The following is a 12,582-nucleotide window of genomic DNA, read 5'->3' as shown; positions in this document are numbered from 1 at the left end:
ATTTGTTTATTGTTATTAGTGTGTGTCAACCATAGTGTATGCATGAGGGTCAGAGAAGAACTCTGTGGAGTCAGTTTTCTTCTACTTTTAAGTGTGTTCCAGGATTCGAACTCAGGCCACCTGTCTTGCACAGTAAGCCCTTTTGCCCTCTGAGCCATCTTGCCAGCCCTCTTCTTATCTCATAGTGATAATTTTAGATATGAAAATAATGAATGAGACAGGATGGTGTCGATTAACTGTAATCCCAGCATTTACCAAGCTCATGGAAGATTGCAAGGTTGTCACTGACCTAAGGTATGTAGCAAGTTCAGGATAGCGGGGTTTATATAACAAGATTCTGCCCCCAAAATGGTTTTCACATCCACCGGGGACCAGGAAATATTAGGATGATAGTAGTTTGGGGAATGGGTTGCTGTTTTTTGAGCCTCATTCCAGACCGGGAACTCGGGAGTTCTGCGGACTCCCTGTGCTGGAACCCTATCCCTTCATACTCTGTAATTCATAACATTGATTGTCCTGACTCTCCATTTTAGAGAGATGAGAAAATCCACAGGTATTAGCAGAGACTAGACTTGAATCCTGGTTCTTGAGGTCCTGGTGCTTGAGATCCAGGTCCAGTTTGGATAATGGCTAAATTGTTTTTAGGACTGTGGTAATCAAGTACCATAAAATGGGGTCACTGCATCGTTGTGGGTGATTCTAAAATTCTGCCTCTCCCACATCTGTATCCTGAGTGCTGGGATTACCATCATGTACCACCAACACTGTGTTTCTTTATCGTTGTCTTACAGAGCCCTTCTCTCTCATGAGCCATCTCACCAGCCGGTTGCAGGATCTTGGCTTTGGCAGTCTCTCCTTGCTCACTTTTCCACAGATGTTTCCAGAAGTACTTTGACATGCATCCCCAGAAAGAACAGACTGTGATTCCAACACATCTCTTTGTCATTGAGCAGATACTGGTCCTTCAGTTAATTTTGGGACCTCCCTGGGCCTCAGTCACCTCATCTGAAAATGACAGACTATAAGGATCAAATGGGTGATTGTCCTGAGACTTGCTGGCCCCTGGTCAGCACTCGATAATTGGTAGCTATTATTAGCTCCCTCCAAGGCTGAGAGATGCGAGTGTATATCTGCCAAGGGTTCTGGGAGTGTAGCCAACATCACCTCATCTCAGACATGAAATTTCTTTCCAGTCTTAAATTTGGATTCTACTCTATAATATATCTACATTTGTTTTAATATAAAAGTAATGTGTTAAATTACCGTCAGGGACAATGGAAAAAAAAGTGCATAAGCATTCTCTGCAACAGGCAGCTCATTCGCCTGGGTGTATAGTTTGAGCTCAGGCAGACTTAGAAGTGCAGGGACCCTTTCACTAAGGGGTTCCTGATGAAGAGTGGTATTTCCCACAGGAGGAATTTCTAAGATGTTTGGAGTTGACATTGCTGTGGGTGGAAGTGCCACCTGGATCTTTGAACCACCTTATAGGGCTAAGGGCCCAGCTATGACAGAAGTTATCAAGACACATGTGCCAACACCAGCCAGGTTAAAAAAACCAGAAGCTTTGCTAATGGTGTAAGACTGGGTTTCATCCCTGTTTGTGCTCCTGCCTCCTCTTCCTCTTCCCTCCCTCCTCTCCTCCTCTCTTTGCGTCCTTTTCTGATCCCATCTCCCACCAGCTCTCTTACTGATTTTTTCCTTTCCCTTCCGCCCTCCCTCCCTCCCTCCTTTCCTCTCTCCCTCCTTCCCTTCCTTCTCCCTCCCCCTCTTCCCTCCTTCTCACATTCCTTTTATTTCTCTTCTGGTTTAGTGCCATCCTTTCATGGTTCTTCCTTATTTCTTTTTGTGTGGCCTACTTCAGCTTCCTCTCACTTCTTTTTTTAGTGTGTGTGTATGTGTGTGTGTGTGTGTGTGTGTGTGTGTGTGTGTGTGTGTGTGTTCATGTGTATGTTGATGCACTTTTTTATCCAGGTGTGCATGGAGACCAGAAGACAACCTTGGGTATCCTCTTCAATGAATGAGGCCATCCACCTCTATTGACATAAATTCTCTCATTGGCTTGAAGCTCACCAGTGAAGCTAAGCCAGTGAGCTCCAGAAATCCATATCCCCAGTACTAGGGTTACAAGTGTGAGCCACCACTCTCTGCATTTATATGTTGATTCTGAGGATCAGACTCAGGTCATTGTACTTGCAAAGCCATTACTTAACTGATCGAGCCATTTCCCCACACACCCCTTATTCTAACATCGTTTACCCATCAAATGTCCTGTGCTTCCATCTCCCCCACTTTAAGCATTGTAGCTGTGATTGGGAAGGTTCATATAACTCTCCAATCACAGGCAAACTGTGTTGAGAAACCATGCTTGCAATGAAGATAAAAGAGATGGTGGCAATGTGGGCCATTTCCACTGTGCTATCACCCACACATCTAAATCAAACCAGTGACCAAACTCTGTCTTGGGTCTGCTTCTACCCGAGGGTTGCCCAAGGTGACAGACTGGAGTTGTAACACGTGGAGACAATGCCAGCTCCTCCATCTATCAAAAACGTAATTGAAAATCCATCCCAATATTTCCCTTAAAGTATGGTGTGTTGAATAGAAGGAATATGTCAACATATTGTGTCCAACGTGGATCCTGGGTGACATCCTCTAACAGTTTTAAGTGCAGGACACATTCCACATTGTTTATGTATTTCTGGGCTCTTTGATCATTGACGATCCAGGTGAATCTAAGACAACACACTTCAAATGGTGAATTTGAAATATTGCTACAGGTAATAGGGAAGAGAGCTGGGCCCTCAAATTGAGTATCTGCTTTTACTTCTGTGACTTACCCCCAAGAACAAGAGACCTCTACTCTCTTCAATTAGACTCTTCTACATTGCATCAACCTGTGTCGGGGAGGGTCTCAGTTTCTACTCTATCTTGCCAAAAATTTTCAAAGTTTTCTTAGAATTTAAGAAAAATGGTAGAAACCTGCTGTGGGATGTTCTATATGCTGTGAATATGTGTTGCTCTGATTGGTTAATAAATAAAATGCTGATTGGCCAGTAGCCAGGCAGGAAGCATAGGCAGAGCAAACAGACAAGGAGAATTCTGGGAAAAGGAAGGCTGAGTCAAGAGTCACAGCCAGACAAAGAAGAAGCAAGATGTGAAGGCAGAACTGAGAAAAGGTATCAAGCCACGTGGCTAAACATAAATAAGAATTATGGGTTAATTTAAGTGTAAGAGCTAGTCAATAATAAGCCTGAGCTAATGGCTGAGCACTTATAAATAATATATCTCTGAGTAATTATTTTAAAAGAAGCTGCAGGACCGTGCGTCCACAGGAGCCAAGCAGGACCAGAGAAAATTTACAACTACAAGTAGCGCCCAATGTGGGGTGAGAGTTTCCACCAAAAACCTAAAAAAAAGCTTTAAAAAAAAAAGATTCTAAAAGGAATGAAAAACAAGTTCCTGCTTCATGTCTCATGTTGGCTGCCAGATGCCACAGCATTCGGGTGCAGCATGGTGAATTCCCACCGCAATACACAGTGATGCCTCCAAGCCACACAGAGCACTACATGGCAGATTTAGCTTTTGCTAGTACAGGGGAAAAAAGGTTTTTGGGCTACACACTGCTGGATGGAGGCATAGACACACTGCCTCCCAGAGTCCATGAACATGGTTTCCCCCAAAGCTGGCAGTAAACATAGTTCTGTCATGTTGGAAAGCTGAGGTGGGAGGAGCCAATAGCCAAAGTTGCTATTTTAGTCCTAGTAATGCTACAGTCTAAAGCAATAGATTCACAATAGGAATGATTCAGATGGGATAAACCCTAACCAGTTTACAATGTATGTAAAAATGTACATAGGCTTAGAAAAGAGGAAAAGGAATACGAACAGTTATATAAAGAAATAAAAAGTTTTAAAAAATAAAGTCTTTAAAGAGACAATAAAAATAATATAAAAAAATAAGCCACATAAAAATGGATATTACACAGAGAATCTGGATTATGTCGTCTTTGGGATTTTTAACTGCATAAAGACGTTTGATTGTAAAGGCTGCTCAGTTAAACCAATATGTAAATTTTAAAGGTATTTTGACTTCAAAATTTGGATCTAAGGATATGTTGCTTTGGAAATGAGACTCTGCTTTTGTTTCCACAGGAAACAAGAGGTGTGGATTTGTTCCAGGTTAAGATGGACCAGATTTGATCAAGTGAGACCTCCTGAACCTTGACAGATGGTATCTATCAACCAAGGTTATAGCCAATCTTCCCAGGACTTGAATATTATCTCAAATTTTCTCAGGATTCCCAAAAGACTACCAGCACCCACAACCAGCAGGAAGTAGTATAAAAAACTACGCCCATATTCCCCCCAAAAATGGATTATGGATATTTGTCTTTGTTTAGGTTGTTGGTTACAAATTGTTATTGGTCATAGTCAGTCTCTTTCTAAAAAAAAAGGAGGATATGATATAGAAATATAGGATATAGATATTATAGGATAAAGGGGTGGATTATTAAACCTACTTTTAAAGAGCAACTTCCTTAAAATGTTTTACATTGGTATAGATTTTAGTTTATTGATACAAATTTAAAGTTAATTTTGTTATACTGTATGTGTATTTCTACTCTTATTTAAGGTATTGTGTTTGTGCAGCTCATTTAAATTGTAGTAGATAATCAAGAAATACAGATTAATAATTAGTCTTCTATGATATTCAAACTTATAGTAATGTTAAGTTTTCTAGGTATACATAGATAAAATTCAATTAGATAGATAATCTTCAAACACTTCCGAGACCTACAGAATATAGCAATTAAAATGTTTTAAAAACTTAAACTTTCCTGGACAACGAGACACATCTGCTCCTGGCAGCACCGATTTACTTCAGAGAGAAGGATGGGTGCCGAAGACACTCCATATGGAGTTTATCTTCTTCATGACAAAAGTTAGCCATTTGGGCAAGAAACTGTTCTTGCCTGGACTGCTTGACAGTATGTTGTATAAAATAGACATGCATAACCCATAGGAAGATGACCACTGAACTTTGCAAGGTGAAATGATCCTTTAGGTTTCTGCTTCACAGAAAAAACTGCCAGACATTCTACAGGATACAGAAAAAGGTGACTGAGAGACTCTAGGCCTATGGGTTGAATATGGATGCCCCAATGTTGCAGAGGAACTTTAGATAACTATCCAGGCAGACAGCTGTCTCTGTTGTTCTAGATTTTTGGAAGTTACTTACAATGCTCTCCCTGTTTACTTGGGTAATATTATATCCTTCTTGGGTTTTTGATGTAGTTGAAGACTAGATAGTTATAATTTTCCTTGGTTATGATAAAAGATAAGTTAGATATAAAACCTTAGACTCACAAATATAGTATAGATAGAACATTTTCTTTAAATTTGCAAAATATAAATAGACTAGATATTGTAAGGGTAATTTTTGCTTGACAACTGTTCTATTATATGTAATTTTACTATGTTAAAGTTAAAACCTTCCTTTTTGATTAGATAAAAAAGGGGAAGTGCTGTGGTATATTGTTCTGTATGCTGTGAATATGAGTTGCTCTGATTGGTTACTAAATAAAAATTAGATTGGCCAGTAGCCACGCAGGAAGTACAGGCAGGGCAAACAGACAAGGAGAATTCTGGGAAGAGGAAGGCTGAGTCAGGAGTTGCCAGCTAGATACAGAGGAAGCAAGATGTGAAGGCAAAGAAAAGGTATCAAGCCATGTGGCTAAACATAAATATGAATTATGGGTTAATTTAAGTGTAAGAGCCAGTCAGTAATAAGCCTGAGCTAATGGCCAAGCAGTTATAAATAATATGTCTTTGAGTAATTATTTTAAAAGCAGCTGCAGGACCACAGGGCTGTGGGAGCCAGACAGTACCAGAGAAAATTTACAACTACAGAAACCTGATGAAAAATGTTAAAATAAGAACAAACCAACAATCAACACTACACAGCTTTGATAGTTTAGGACTTGAAGACTCATATTCACAGAGCCTATGTTAGCAGGTAAATGAAGCTACCAGAGTAGGCCTCAAGGAGATAGGGGCACATCTAGCTCTCTCCATCTCCATTCTTAGGTCCAGAATGGCTCATCTGCAGCTCTGAACCTGTGGTTCTTCTGCAGTAGATTGTGGAATCTAAACTCAGGGGTAAGACTCAATGCATGGTAATCATAGATTTTCTACCTAGCAGTATCAACAATGAAGTTGATCAGTTTGTTTTTTATTTATTCTATTTCCCAATTGATTCATAGTGCCAAGGAGAAAATTAGATGTTTCTAATTAATCTTGTCTAATTGACAATGATACCAAGAGGAAGGGCAGTCAAACTACTACTGGATGGGTTATTCCAGAGTCAAGGAGACAGAAGAACTCTATGACCCTGGCCTTCAGCAGCATTATCCTGTTGTGGGCAAGATAGGATGGAGGATCTACATTGACATCCTAAACCATTTGTGTTTATAAGCAGTTGTTACTACAGTTAGTCACAAACCAATTATATTTCTGTGAATAGAGAGTTGTAATCAGTTTGTCTAGCAGACAGTCAGTCTGCATGGCAAGAGGTTCCATACTCCAGGAAGAAAATTCTGCAGGATGCAACTCAGGTTGACCAGTTGGCTGGCTGTTCTGATCTTGTTGGTTTTCATCAAATTATTTTTAATTTTATTAACTTCTAAGAAAATGACGAGGGATTTGAAAGATGGCCCAGCATCTAAGAGCACTTGTTGAATACTTGTTGCTCTTCCAGAGGACTTGAGTTCAATTCCTGGCACCTACAAAATGTTTCACAATCATTTATGGCTCTAGATGCAGGGGATCCGACGCTCCCTTCGGGCCTCTGACTGGTCACATAAATGGTGCATATACTTACATGCAGGCAAAACACTCATACACTTAAAATGTTTTGAAAAGAAAATGACAAAGTAGTTGGTAAGCTAGATTAAAAACTAAGATTCTTCTGAATATCAGTTATTCCCAAAGGCTGACCTCTGAAGCTCCCAAAATCACCAGAAACTGTTAGATCTGTTGAAGTACATGGGCTCCTAAGGCAGACACCTTTGTTTCAATGCTGAGGTGGAAGCTTAATGGACTTCAAGTCTCTTAATCAACCCCGGACAGTCCCTTATGCTGAAAGGATACCTTTAAAACACATCTCCAAATCACAGGTGGAGGAATGCATGCTGAATCTGAGACTCCAGGCCAAGCACAGGCATTACTTGTCAATCATAATGAAGCCAAGTCATACAGAAGGTTCCCAACTCTTAGTAAGAAGCTAGTCACTAGCTGTTGCCCATCCTCCTTTCTAATTTCTGCAGCACGAGTCATTCAGAACAGGACAAATCCTTAAGGCTATATACCAAATGGTTTCATTTATATAAAATATCCAGAGGCAGAGATTTTGGTCACCTTTTCCAGATCTTCAGATCCGAGTGTTGAATACTTGACCCCCAGGTGGCGACATTATTTTAGAAGTTTCTAGAAAAAATCAGAGGTGGAACATGACTAGAGAAAATAGGTGTCTGAGATTGGATCTTCAAGGATAACTCATCCCTGACCACTTTCTACATCCTGTCTCCCATGGAGTTAGAATCTCCTCCCCTACCTGTTCAGATTCAGCCAAATTTAGATAAAAATTATTTAAAAGTAAATAAATGAAACAAACAAGAAGCAGCAATATAACAACTGTTAACATTGCCTTAGTACTCTAGAGAAGATTGTGTGCGTGTGCTTGAGCAGGTGTGCTCACCCATGGGTGTGCCTGTGGATGTCACACACCCATGGGTGTGCCCAAGATTGATGTCAGGTAGCTTCCAGTCACTCTACGCCTTATTTTTTTAAGGCCCGGTTTCTCACCAAACCTTGGGCTCACTGTTTCAGCTAGACTGGTTGACCAGTGAGTCCCCAGGATCCACTCATCTCTGCCCCATGCTCTGGCACTGGGTTTACCTACATTCACCAACGTACTCAGGATTTCTACCTGAAGATCTGAACATAGATCTTCATGCTTGGACAGCAAGCACTTTTCTACTGAGCTGTCTCCTCAGCCCTCTAGAGGATAAAGTATACCCAAGGATGTATGTAGGTTCTCTGCAAACACTATGTCATTTTATATAAGAGGCTTGAGCGTCTTCTGATTTTTTTTTTTTTAACCCTAGAGGGTCCTAGAACCAGTGCCCTGAGGATACTAAGGCATGATTGTTTATTTATTGTTGCTCAGGGTTTGAAATGTAAATGGGGACTAACTATGAATAGGTATGTGTTAGTGGGTAATAAAAATGTTCCCCAAATAGATTATATTGGATAGTCACACCACTCAATAAATTTACCAAACATCATTAAATTGTGCTCTAGTGAAGATGAATATATGGTCCATTCTTCACGCCTCAGTGAAGTTGTTTGAGTTAAAGAGAAAATGAATAGAGGTGGTCACTGAGCAATTGTGGCCCTGTTGGCACACCCCCTAGATACACATGTTCCCCCACAGGCTCTCTGGCAGTCAATTCCTGTCCCAGGGCTCCATGCTCAGGGGCTTCATTGAATCACCAAACTTCACCTGGTGCACCTGTGGGACAGACTTGAAGTAACGGGCTATTGTTTCCTTGCCGGCATTCTCCCACCACTGTCCTGCCCCGGGGCACATTTAAAACAGTTACACTGATTTCTCCAGTGCTCTGCTGATCTCTGGCTTCCACAGTAGCAATGGGCTTCCTCCTCCTTACCTCGCTTCCCCGCCTCCTATCTCTACTCTCCCATCAAATGTGTGGTTTCCACTTCAGTCTCTGCTTCTTTGTGGTTGGACCTAATGGAAGCTGGTAGGCAGAGGAAGATGGTGACACAGTTTGAGCGGATGGGAAGCTACAGCCTTGGGAGTCGGATTGCCTAGGGTGGAGTCTCAGCTCTACCTTGCATTTTTTTGATTTTCCTCTGTGTCTGCTCAGATTCGCTGTGATATCTCTGTGTATAGACAGTGTGAAACCATGAGGCAACAATGCAGCTGGATCCATTAGCAGAGGCATTGGCATACAGAAAAATTTGTAATTATATAGTGTTTTACGGAATGATGCCTAGTCTACCAAATAATTATAAACACTTGAACCAGGCTGAAATTTTTTTAAAAAGAGAGAGAAAGAGGGTCAGTTATATTGGGTGAGGCTTATCTGCAAAGTATGCATTTGTGGACAGGGTGAAAAAACTCCATGGGTGGCATGAGTCTTATTCCTGCCAAATGGCACCAGCTATTCTACACATCTAGTGGGCAGAAAGTGAAACAGACTGTGCCTCACTTTGTCTGAATAAGTAAACTTGGTTGAGTGCATCTCCCAAGAACCATTAAAGTAAAGTAATTATCAAAACTTAGTAGAATGGATTGTCTGACCTTCTGAAAGGAAGAGGATATTGTTCTGTCTCATTTGGTTCCATAATAAGCCTGGGGTTGCTTACTGGGTGGAAGAGTGACTGATTTGGGGACTTTGAAAAATGATTTAACCTCTCCAAACCGAGGTCCTGATGTGTGGAAAGGAGACATCCTTGGAAGGACATAATGCCATCAAAAAGGGTATCCTAAATATTATGTGATTTAGTGTATATAAAGAGGACTGTGAAAGCCAAAAACTGTAGCAGATGGCCACCAAATGTTTGCTGTTGTTATCTCTTCTGTGGTACCCCCCAGATATGATACTATGGGTGGAAATTTGGTTCTATCAGCCTATAAGAAGTAGAGCATCTGTCAAGGCTGAAATGACTGTCCTTAGTCTATCAGAAGTAGCACTATATGCATGGCAATTGCATGGTGTGTAATTGTAATTGCATGGCAGTTGCATGACAGACATTACCAACTGATCACTGATATTTTTATTTGAGTTTAAGTACAGTCTAAGCACCTCTTCCAGTAGGCCACCCAAAACCAACACTACAAATTGATCAAATTTGCATGTAGGATGGAAATTATTGCCAGCTTCCTGTGTACGTTTTATGAACAATGGAGTTTAGTGCACTGTCTGCCTCTCAATACTTAATAAAAAGATAACTGAGGGAGAGATGCAATGAGATTATTGAATGCTGTGTTCACTGGCATCTTCATTAGACAGTCTTGTTCAAAGAACAGGCTCCTATTCCTCTAAGGCCCCTCCCCCGAGATGTGGGCCTTTGCTTAGTAGTTCTGGACTGCTTATAAATTTAGGTACCAAAGAGCCTCCTCTGAATTATACATGTTGAGAAGATCTCATCTTGAGAGATGAAAACTCTCAGGTTGCAGCATTTCTGTCTAGTCCTGATGTTCCAAGATTTCCTGGAAGCATAAGCTACCTGAAGAGCTCGCTCCAACGATGAAGGAGAAATCCTTAATTGATAGGACAGAGCCAACTATTTTCTGGCCGGGAGGCACATCTCAAAACTGTAAGTCCAGCATCTGCAACTGAGCTGTAATGCCAAACCTGATGGTGATCTCCTTAGAAAATTGGCTTTAGCTGTGTGGATGACTGCCCTTAAAGCAGAGAGCCCAGCATCCGACACCAAGGCTGCAATCGCAAGCATCCCATGCTATTAATCACGGGAAGATTGAGTCTCTCTCCAGCGTTTGCCTTCTTCTCCTGCAGACTTCAAAGTATTAATGCTGTTTACACAATTGTAAAAGTTAAACTCATGTCTTCTAAATGAAGAAATGATGGAAGAACAAATAAAACCATGCAGAGAGCCCCATCAACCGAAGATGATGTCAAAATCTGAGGTCTTTTCCTCATCATTGGTCCATGCATAATTTACTATAATCATATTTGTGACATATATGCAAACATTATCTCTCCTGGAAAGGGGTTGCTTTTTTACATTTTTCATTCCATAGCATAATTTTGCCCATGGTTTTGCAAATTTATTGAATTTTGTTTTTTGCAAAAATGTTCCAATTTATCAATATGTCATCATGCACTTAATCATGAAGCCACAGTGTTCAAAGTTGGATTGCATCTGGTGTTTACACACTGCAAAGACGCTGTGGTAACTGTCTACAAGTAAACTTTTTCTATCTGAATATGGAGGGTTTCATTGGGTCACATTCATAGATAGACAGACAGATAGATAGATAGATAGATAGATAGATAGATAGATAGATAGATAGATAGATAGATGATAGATAAATTATAAAGAGAGATAGATAGCCATAGATATGAGAGATGGAGTTATAGATATAGATGATAGACATAAATATGCAGAGAGGTAGATATGTAGACACATAGAAATGCTATGACAGAAGCTGTCTAAGGCTTGCATATCCTCTGTGCTGGTCACCTGACTTTCATGCACATTTACCCAGATCAAGGCATGGGTCATTTCAACATCCCCAAAGATCTCTTCAGGTCATGAATTTTAAATAAACATTAACAAGCTATAAGGAAGGACACTTCCTTCTTTGCCCCCAAACACTTGCAGTTTCTTTTCTGAGCCAGAACCTCCTGGCCATACTGAACATCAATGGTCTCCTTTAGCACTGCTGTGTGGTACTTTGCTGCCAAAGCCAGTTTCTCATAGGCATTTCCATTGTTCTGGAAGGAACTGGGAGGGGGCACTCTTCCAGCTCTTCAGGTGGCATTCTATCCTCTCTGTGTATGCTTGGCATTCTTCCTGTTCAGTTTACAAATGCCTTTTCCAGTAATCAGCACTTCCCTGTCTTTCTAGAAATAATGGAACTTTACATAATTGTTTTGCTAAGTGAAAACTCACCAGGGATAATGTACATATGCAATATAAATATAGAGATGTAAATAAGATAGATAAAAAATAAAAAGACGTATCTCCCAATACTGCTTCCGTTCTCCAGAGATACCTGCTTATCTCTCCTAGCATCATTATCACCAGCACATTTATTGTGTACCCACTATGTGCCCGAGATTGCCTCAATTACTGAGATACATCTTTCCATTCTTACAATACTTTCTCTTCATTTACAGTTAAGGAAACTCAAGCCACTTCTATGCAAGGAAGACATATGAAGATGGATTTTTTAAGCCAGTATGACTGCCTTTGGAGATGGCACATTTAACTACCAGTCCAGCCCTTGCTAGGGTAGGCAAATACAGCCTGAGTTTTCAGACAGCAGCAGTTTACTGGTGTCCCATTTAGATTTCTGACAACTGACCTTTTTGAAAGGATATGCACCAATTTTAGCAAAAAGACAGCTGCAGGGGCTGGAGAGATGGCTCAGTGGTTACGAGCACTGACTGCTCTTCCAGAGGACCTGAGTTCAGTTCCCAGTACCCACATGGCAGCTTAAAACTGTAATGCCAGTTTCAAGGGACCCAAAACCCATGGCAAAACACTAATGCACATAAAAAAAAGAAAGCTGTATCTTCAAGAGGGATACACTGTGTTTTACATATTGATTATTACAAAACAAATGTGGGGTGGATAGCATTCACATTTTAATGACTTGATTGAGATATAATTTACATATGATAAAGGTTCACCTTTTTCCTTATATTACAGAGTTATAAACGATCACTACAGTGTCATTTTAGAACCTCTAAAATCATCCTCCACCAAACAGCTACATGTCCATTAGCAATCACCTCTGAAGCCTCCT

The 12,582-nt window shown here is 40.6% G+C and overlaps 1 long non-coding RNA gene across 1 annotated transcript in view; it reads right to left on the bottom strand.

The window, feature by feature from the left end:
- Positions 1-12,582, bottom strand: part of LOC131899989 (uncharacterized) — a 60,078-nt gene that overhangs the window by 46,595 nt on the left and 901 nt on the right. The window contains exon 2 of the long non-coding RNA XR_009376158.1: positions 7,416-7,484. This is a non-coding gene — a long non-coding RNA (uncharacterized LOC131899989). The remainder of the gene's footprint in view (positions 1-7,415; positions 7,485-12,582) is intronic.

The sequence above is a fragment of the Peromyscus eremicus genome, chromosome 1, assembly GCF_949786415.1.
Source record: "Peromyscus eremicus chromosome 1, PerEre_H2_v1, whole genome shotgun sequence".
Taxonomy (NCBI): domain Eukaryota; kingdom Metazoa; phylum Chordata; class Mammalia; order Rodentia; family Cricetidae; genus Peromyscus; species Peromyscus eremicus.
This window is presented reverse-complemented; position numbering and strand designations above follow the sequence as displayed.